This window comes from Hylobates moloch, unplaced genomic scaffold (assembly GCF_009828535.3).
Source record: "Hylobates moloch isolate HMO894 unplaced genomic scaffold, HMol_V3 SCAFFOLD_8, whole genome shotgun sequence".
In the NCBI taxonomy this organism is placed as follows: Eukaryota; Metazoa; Chordata; class Mammalia; order Primates; family Hylobatidae; genus Hylobates; species Hylobates moloch.
In genome coordinates, this window is record NW_026652283.1 from 41,451,408 (window position 1) to 41,461,410 (window position 10,003).

Sequence of the window (10,003 nt, forward strand, 5' to 3'; positions counted from 1 at the left end):
ACTCTCCCACCACTCCCCTGACCCCTACCCCAGTCCTGCCACTTTCCATGTTTTCTGGAACATCTAACACAGGTTCATACCTCTGGGCCCTTGTATTCTGTCTTGAAAGCCTTTCCCTTTCTCTGTCTGGAAAACTCATACTCATCCTACAAAGCCCAGCACAAAAATACCTCTATGGGAGTCTTCCCTGCCTCCCCCTGGCAGCGAGTCCTTCCTCCTTGTACTCCTGTGGCTCCCTGTGAACACCTCTGGGGCAGCCCGACCTCCCTATTCTGCCACTGTTTACCTCCCCTGATTGTGGCATCTCGCGAAGCTGTGGCTGAATGGGAGCTGATGGCCACCTCAGGAGCCCAGGCACAACACCCCACAGCTGGTGGGTGTCAGAGCACAGTCAGGACATGGTTCTAGGCCTGGCCCCCACCCTGATCCTTCCAGGCAAAGCTTTCCACCTATACCATTTAGTCTGGACTTAACAGGCAGAGGAAGGAGCTTGGACCTCACCAGCTGCCACAGCATTTCTTAAACCAGAAGCAGCCATTGTTCTCCTTCCTCCACCCAGGCCAGCCAAGCTGAAGTCCTGCTGTACAGATGGAGTAACTGCAGCTTAGACAAGGGAAGCCAGCAGCAGGGATTGGATTAGAATCCAGGGCTCTCATCCCCGGTTCAAGGCCCTAGGCTCCTTTCTGTCCCCAAACTCCCTCTTTGATGAAGGATATGGAGACTGGGAAGTGATCACGGGGTTGAGGCAGAGCCTGGGTGAGGTGGGAACTCAGGGCTTGGGAAGCAGCTGTCCCTAACCTCTGGGTATAGCTGAAATTGGAATCCACCATGTCCTCTGGTGTTGACAGGAAACCCACACTTCTATTTCACCACTTAGCAATGATGGAGAATTTTAACACCATCAGGCACAGCCCTAAGCTATCCTAGGGGTGGGGGAGAAGATGGATGAGCATGGGTCCTATGGCTCAGAAAAGGTGTGTCAGTTCAGGCCTTCTAGGAGACAGATGCTAAGGCCAATTGGAGATGCAGAACATTTACTGGATAAATTGCCTATAAGGGTAAAAGAGAGGGAGCAGGAGGAAGCAGAAAGAGCCTTTTGACCATGATGCAGGTCTGACATCTGTGAAGGAGAGTGAGAAGGGAGACGGCTTGGTTAGGAAGAGCCTTGGACTGCAATGCAGCTCTGAGAAAGTCCTGATTGGGCCCAGAGTAAAGATGGGGTCCCACGTAGGACAGAAATAGCCTGGTGTTAGCTTCCCCACCATGCCCAGTCACCACTGGGAGCAGGCTAGGAAAAGCATGCATCTGCCCCATGAAAGCTGCAGCAGACCCAGAGGGGCAGCTGCTGCAGGCTGTTGGGTAATCATGCTCCTTGCAGCAGGTTCTCTCGAAGGAGATATGAGTTATGCACTCTCCTGGCAGCCACAGAGGATACATGTTTTGCAAGGTCACCTAGCAAGCAGGTAATGAGTTCATATCCTCGGGCTGTGGCTGTATTATTCTCACACTGGGGTGAGCTTTATACCACTTGGAGCTTCATAGGGCTTCTAAGGGGAACTTTGCCAGAGGAATGAAAGAATGAAGATTCATGGATGGGTAGGTGCAGCAAACCACCATGGCACTCCTTTACCTATGTAACAAACCTAGGCCGGGAGCGGTGGTTCACGCCTGCAATCCCAACACTGGGAGACCGAGACGGTTGGATCACCTGAGGTCAGGAGTTCAAGATCAGCCTGACCAACATAGTGAAACCCTGTCTCTACTAAAAATACAAAATTAGCTGGGTGTGGTGGTGCATGCCTGTAATCCCAGCTACTTGGGAGGCTGAAGCAAGAGAATCACTTGAACCCAGGAGGCGGAGGTTGCAGTGAGCCGAGATTGCAACACTGCACTCCAGCCTGGGTGGCAGAGTGAGACTCCGTCTCAAAAAATAAAAACAAAAAAACAAAAAAATAAACAAAAAAAACCCCAAAAACCCTGCCTGTTCTGCACATGTATCCCAGAACTTAAAATTAAATTAAATTAAATTTTAATAAAAGAATGAAGATTCAAATTGCTATGGCCTGAATATACCTCTCCAAAATTAATATGGTGAAACCTTATCACCAACGTGATGATATTAGGAGGTGGGGCCTTTGGGAGATTATGAGATCTTGAGGGTGGAAGCACATGCCATCATGCCCAGCTAATTTTTGTATTTTTAGTAGAGACGGGGTTTCATCATGTTGGCCAGGATGGTCTCAATCTCTTGACCTCGTGATTCACCCGCCTCGGCCTCCCACAGTGCTGGGATTACAGGTGTGAGCCACCGTGCCCGGCCAAAAATAATGTTTCTTTAAGTGACCTATTGGAAAATAAAACTGGCTACTAGTAAGCATAAGAAAAAAAGCAGAACACATAGGCCTCGGGTCATGGATGAGCTTTGCAAGTTGAAAAGGGAGTGCACACGGGAGGAGAAAGAATTATGCCTGTGATTTCTTTATCCGGTTACTCTTTTTTTTTTTTTTTGGTTCCAGCTCTGAGCCACAGTCACATCTGTATCACATCATGGGGTTTTTATTCCCAAATCCAGTCCAAGACCATGTCAGAAAGTAGAGGATTCATTTATGGCGCCAAAGGCTGGGGCTGATATCCAAGGCCTAGGAAGGAGGGGGTGTTAGGATGCCACCCTTCCCCCACCCCTGCCTTCCCCTCACCTTGGACATGGGCCACTGGTTATAAAACAGGGCAAACAGCTCTGGGACCACTGGCCTTATGGACATTATAAAAATTTTACCATGAGACTAAGTTAAGACATCTCAGATCACAGTTTCGATGATGTCCCCAAGTAGGTGACTCCAAGGCCCCTGAAGGAATGTTGGACAGGAGGCGTGGGAAGGAAGTAGATGAACAATCATATTTCTCTTCATTCCTGGTGACTGGGTGGGGACAGGTGGGAAAGCGAGGGGACTTCATGTTGGAGAATCCAGGAGACACATTCAAGTCTAGTCTTGCCACAGGGCAGAAGGACGGTTAACGTAACCTTCGGGGCCCCTGGTATACCAGACTGATGGACGTATAATAATATGTGGCAGCCAGCCTCCAAGATGGCCCCTAATCATCTCCACTTCCTGATATTCACCTCCTTGGGTAGTCCCCTCTCATCTCGTATCAGGGTTTGTCTGTGCGACCAATGGAATATGCTAGAAGTGATGACATGTCACTTCCAAGGCTAGGTCATAAAAGGTGGTGTGGCTTTTGGCTTGCTGTCTCGGATTACTCACTCTCAGGGAAGCCAACAGCCATGTCATGAGGACACTCAGGTAACATTGTGGTGAGGAACTCTGGTCACCTGCCAACAGCCATGTGAGTGAGCCATCTTGGAGGCAGCTCCTCCAGCCCTAGGCAAGCCTTCCATTGACTGCAGCTCCACCTGGCAGCTTGACTACAACCTCATGACAGGCTCTGAATAAGAACCACCCAGAAAAGCCACTCTTGGATTCCTGCTCTGCAGACACTTTGAGGTGCAGGAAGACCCTGGGGTGTAGGAGGACCCTGGGGTTCAGGAAGAAGAATGATGTGAGGGCTGGAGTCTGAGTTATCCCCTTCTTCCTTCATCTCACTTCCTTTCTCATCTTCTCTTCCTCCCACTCCATCCCCACCCTTGGTAGTTCCAGATGGGAACACCGAGTCCATGTGAGGAGCCCTGTTGGGGGAAGCTTGCCTTCTGATGGTCTCAGGCTGCTGTCCATTGCGGAATCTCCCCTCAGGGTGGTCTTCATGTGGTGGGACAGATTCTGCAGAAAGACCCCAGCACTAATGGATGAATCGGGTCCCAGGCCTCTTCATTACCTACATCATCATTAGCATTTCATAAGAGGCCATATGCCAGTTTGTGAATACAATTGTGGGGAAAAAACAAGACAACGTAAGTTAATAAAAAACCTCTCCATTTATTTGAATGGCTTTTAAGAAGCAGAAGCACATGTGGTAAAATAAAGTATAGGACATGCATGAGAAGTGACAGGGACCCACACTGGCAAGCACTCAGCACCCTTTATCATGTGACCAGGTAAATGCTACAAAGAGCCAGACAGGTCTGGATCGATAGGGTGTGCTACTAGCAGGCCAAAGAGGGCAAAGCTGGGAGAAGTACAAGCAGTCTTATCCCCAGACAAGGGGAGTCACAAAGATGAAGAAACACATGCTCTAACCAATTATGGAGGCACTTAGGTTTATCATAACAAGCAACCCAGAGAGGTTGGGTGATGAGGAAGACTGAGGCAGCAAATGCTATCAAAGCAAAGGGCTTCTGACAGGTAGATACAAGCACATTATGCATACAGGTTTCATTTTTCACCGTGTTCTATATTGCTCTTAAGTAGAAACCAGAAGTTAAGTGTATGTGCGCTATTACGTTAATAAAGAAGTTTGTAGGCCGAATGTGGTGGCTCACGCCTGTAATCCCAGCACTTTGGGAGGCAGAGGCTGGCGGATCACCTGAGGTCAGGAGTTCGAGACCAGCCTGGCCAATATGGTGAAATCCCATCTCTACTAAAAATACAAAAAGTTAGCTGGGCATGGTGGCGAGCACCTGTAATCCCAGCTACTCAGGAAGCTGAGGCAGGAGAATTGCTTGACCCCAGGAGGCGGAGGTTGCAGTGAGCCAAGATTGTGCCACTGTGCTCCAGACTGAGTGACAGAGCGAGACTCCATCTCAAAAAAAAAAAAAAAAGAAGTTTGCACATATGCAGTTTTGAACACACAAAGGCTGAGCTAGGTCATCTCTCAGGTCTCTTAAAGATCCAACACTGAGAATCTGAGTGTAATATCCTCAGACTCTCAGTGACTTGGGTCTTAAAAACCCAAGTCTCTGGGCCTGGGCCAGCGGATGCAAACTAGAGATTTGAGGGCCGGATCTCGGCTACAGAATATGTTTTATTTGGCCGGGATGGTGTTTTCTAAATTCAAAATAGTTGCCAACATTTAAAAGTCCAGATTCCCAGCTTCTCTTCAAAAGTGGGGTGGACTATCCGGCAACCTCAGGCCACATTCCCAGGTGGCAGCAACTGTGGCAGACCACAGTGTTCTCCATTCTCAATGAAGACCTGGCTTAATCCTCTCCACTCATTTATGTTTCCTGCCTCGCCCCTGTAGGCATTGGGGTTTGTGACCCTGGCCCCGGCATCCAGTCTAGGGTGACCTCAGTGATTTTCTTGGTTGGCTTCTTGGTGGCAGTTAGCTACAAGACTAGCCTTGAGGCCTTTACCCTAATTCCGTGGCAGATGGCCATGAAGGCATATATACACCCACAGGCCAGGAGTGTGGGAGTCAGTGACCCCAGTCTTCGCAGCTTTGGTTTGCCTTACAGAGGCTTTCACTTTGCAAAGATGAGTAACTGAAAAGTTCCCAGCCACATTTCACTTTTATAAATGGAATTCCAAAGGCCTCTAGGGGATGGCCCATCAGGGAGATACTTCCCAATTAAGGTCAATGGTAAGTTACTTCTGGGCCACATTAGAACACTCAAGCAGAGGCAGGAATCTTTGTCTAGGTTGGGCAGGGCTGGTGCGGGGGAAGGAAGGCAACTTTCCTAACCATGGCTATGAGATGACCAGGGCATGTGTATACAGTTGGCAGGTTATGCAGATGTCTAAGAGGTACCACCCATGTCACAGTACCAATGGCGCCCTCTAGATTTTTGCAGTGCACAATCGGCCCAACTGGACACGTTGGCCTTGGCACTATTAGGGGGAGGGAAGAAACAAATGGAGATGATGAGGCAGGTATAGTCAAAAGGGTTGTCCTTACACAGATTCTACCACTTCCTTCCCAAGGCTCAGGAGTAGGGGTAGGAGGCAGAGGGTTAGGAGCCCAGACTTTCTTGGCCAGAGGTTGGGGGCTGGTCTCGGTGGCCCCCAAGCTGCACATATGCAAATGCCCATGTTATGATGGAAATGGGTACAACTATCCTAGGGCTGGCCATCAGTGTGTGGGTCCCAGGACACTCAGTTAACAGAGATAACCATCTGTACACATAGTGAGTACACACACACACACACAGAGTCATTGCCTGAGATATCTGACCCATTACACACACCCACCTAAATACATGTACGTGTACGATTTTTATCCTGTTGCACAAACTTATATGTGTGCATCCATACACACAATCACAGTAATTGCTGGCAAGAGCAATCGGCTCGTCACTCGGGCATGTTTAGCAAACATTTCCAGAGCACCTGAAGTCCTTTTTGGCTGGCTAGAGCTAACCGTGGGGAGACTCCAGCGCAGCACTAAGTCAGAAGGAGAGAAAAGTAAATCAGTGGGTACAATCACTTGACTACTGCCAGCAGCTGCGTGCCGGCCTGCAGTGCCACCTACTGGCAGAAAGGAGGTGGTTTTGTGTTTTGCTTTAAGACTAGATAAAACCGCGGCCGGGCGCGGTGGCTCAAGCCTGTAATCCCAGCACTTTGGGAGGCCGAGGCGGGCGGATCACGAGGTCAGGAGATCGAGACCATCCTGGCTAACATGGTGAAACCCCGTCTCTACTAAAAATACAAAAAATTAGCCGGGCGTGTTGGCGGGCGCCTGTAGTCCCAGCTACTTGGGAGGCTGAGGCAAGAGAATGGCGTGAACCCGGGAGGCGGAGCTTGCAGTGAGCCAAGATCGCGCCACTGCACTCCAGCCTGGGGGACAGAGCGAGACTCCGTCTCAAAAAATAAAATAAAATAAAATAAAATAAAGACTAGATAAAACCCATGATCCGGGAAGCCGCCAGCCACACGATGCTATTCATCCACCTCCTTGTGTTCTACCTGAGTCAGGTGAGACTCTGATATCCTCAGAGTTGCGTCATATCCTCAGAGGATGAACATTCCGGGCCTCGCATGCCTCCTGGATAGCAAAACCCAACGCCAATAGGGATGGCAAAATAGGTTTCATCTTTCACACCAGCTCCAGCCCACTGGTAGTGGCTGCCTGGAATGCTGGGTAGAGAAAGATTCTGAGACCCAGTCTGGGCTTGGTGGAGAAGAGTATCACGATGGCATAGCGACAACAATGATGGCTATAGATGGGGCGTCTTCCATACTGTCTGTTCTTGCAGTGGATCCTGGAAGCCTGGTAAATCTCTAAATTTGCAGAGTCCTAGAATTCTCCTGATCCACGATTCCATTATGAGGGGTATTTGTGTTTATTGCTCACATGCCTTCATGCCACAAGAAACCGCCATTCCAGCTGTTACAGGAGTTTTCTCTCTCACTTGATCAGTAACTTCTGAGCCGGCTAAAGTCCTCACGGGACCCTCTTCACGACAGACTTGTTCTTGCTTTCACAGAAAGTACATGGATGACCTTGTTGGCTCGGAGCTGCTGAAATCAACACTGGGCACTTCAGTCTATCCAAAACTCATGTTTAGCTAATGCCCATCCACCTACTAGGCTCACCATTGCCTAAGAGGCGCCATGAGGAAATGAGTCGGGAATACAAAGCCATGCTGGACAGCCAGCTGGGCTCATCCCCAGCCAAGGGCCCTGCTCCTGCCCTCTCACTCATCAGCTTGGGAGAGCACACTCAAGTCAAATCAGTGCATCAACAAAACCGCAAATTACCATGAGCCATGGGTCGCTTGAAAATAGTCAAAACTTGGAATCTTCAGATGGGCATGGAGCCCCATGTCCCTTCCCTTTGGCAGTGGAGCCAACCTCCGCCCACAGATGCATAGGTGGATGTGACCTGGCTCATCCCACTGAGGCATCAGCCAGGCTGTCTGCCTTAGCCCAGGGGTCCGCACATTTTTCTGTAAAGGGCCAGATAATAAATATTTTTGGCTTGCAGCCTCTGTTGCAAAAATTCAACTCTGCTGTTGCAGTGTGAAATCAGCCATAAACATATGTAAACAAATGGGCATGGCTGTGTTCCAATCAAAGTTTCTTTTATCTTTTTTTTTTTTTCTTTGAGACAGAGTCTCACCCTGTTGCCAGGCTGGAGTGCAGTGGAGTGATCTCGGTTCACTGCAACCTCCGCCTCCCAGGTTCAAGCGATCCTCCTGCCTCAGCCTCCCGAGTAGCTGGGACTACAGGTGTGCACCACCACGCCCAGCTGATTTTTGTATTTTTAGTAGAGACGGGGTTTCATCATGTTGGGCAGGATGGTCTCGATCTCCTGATCTTGTGATCCACCCGCTTTGGCCTCCCAAAGTGCTGGGATTACAGGTATGAGCCACCGTGCCTGGCCCCAGTCAAAGTTTCTTTACAAAAACAGGTGATGGGTCAGATTTGGCCCGTGGGCCCAGAGTTTGCCAAACTCTGCATTAGCCCAAAACAGGGGTCTTCACAGAACTTGGGATTGTTTGGAAGTGCTTCCGGGGGTTCACAAATGTTTGGCTCTAATTTAAATTATTTGTAGCTGTTTAGGAAGCTATAATAAAAGCACCCACTCAAATGTATTCCAGCATTTCACCATGCAGGAAATCAACATGTCAACCGTCGGATAAGTAAACTCCTTTAGTGAAGACCTCAGAATGGAGCTTTTCTGGCTATCTCCATGCATATGTATGAGCAGTATGACAAAATGGTTGAAAACCTGGGTCCTAGAATCAGATGGACATGAGTTTGAGTCCCAGCACTGCCACTTACTAGCTCTATGGCTTTGGGCAAGTTACTTTACCTCCCTAAACCAGCATGGCCAGGACACCACAAAACAGAGTGGACACCACAAAACAGAGTAGACACCGGCCATAGTGCCGCTGCAGCCTCCTAGAGGCTGCATTGTGGGAAAATGGAGCGCTCACAGTGGAAAGGTCAGCTGAGGCCACGAAGAGACATTCAGAGGACTCAGCGCAGCATTATTTACCAACTGCTATGGAGGTATTTCAAGATTTTAGTCATCAGTTTGGCTGTACTGGTGCACACCAATTGAGTGTCATTATAATGCCAAATCCATCTTGGCTTTGAACTTCTTGCTAGTTTCTATTTTTTTCTGGCACATTCTGATATATCCCCACTACTCTGATTGGGCTCTCAGATAGGAGAGGGGGATGTTTTGCAACTGGCTGAGCAGTCTCAGTGCTTAGTAACAGGGCTTCCATTTTTCTGCTAAGCAGCAGTCCCATTGGCTCTGGGATTTTGCTGGCAGGCATCTCCTGGAACCAGTGTTCTGCAGGGCTTGTTGGGGAAGTTGTGCTCTCAGCTAAAGGGGTCCAGTGTTACAGAAGCCGTGGCTGCTCCGCCTCAGTACTGCATTCCCTGGTTAGGCCTGGGACTTTGGTGTTCACCTGGCTTTTTAATTTCCTGGTGAACAACACTCAATGTTCCTCATCCCTGGGCACCTCCTCACCTCTAAGACAATCAGAAGGCCCATGTAACTGCTGCCTAAGACTGCCCCTCAGATTTCTGGCTTTTTATTCCAGTGACTGAAAGCTTTTTTCCAGGCCTGAGATGCTCATTTGTGATTTCAATAATAGAATTTAGACTCTTAGTGTTTCTCCATTGCCCAGGGCTGTCTGTGTCTATTAATGATGGCTCCAGTGAAATCCATGGCTTTTACTGCACCTTATCTTTCTGCTTCCAGCATCATATTTTCCTGCTTCCTGAGAGACATGGAATCATCAGTGGTGTTCATCACCAGGCCCTGGGGGCAAGACCATACAGGTCCCAGAATCCCTGCAGTTTATCTTAATTAGGTGACAGCTGGTGTCATCCCCAGTGCACAGGTCCACCCCGGTTAGGCAGCCTGTTGCCACGCTGTGAGCCTGGACTGTGCCCGGCCTTGTAGGCTTCTTGCAGTCACTGGTTCTGTGAGCCTTGGAGGCTCTTCCACGGGGGTGATTCTGACCCCTGGGAGTGAGAAGGAGAGGGACTTTCTGTGGTTCAGCCAAGAATAAAGGAGACTCAGGGGCTGAGCTCCCTCCTTCACTTCTTTTTTGTTTCCTTGAGGTTGTTCTTGGCCCTCACAGTACCTCTGTCTAGGCTTGGAGCTCTGGAAGTAGAGACACAACCCGGGTCTTCCGCCCCAAGGCCTC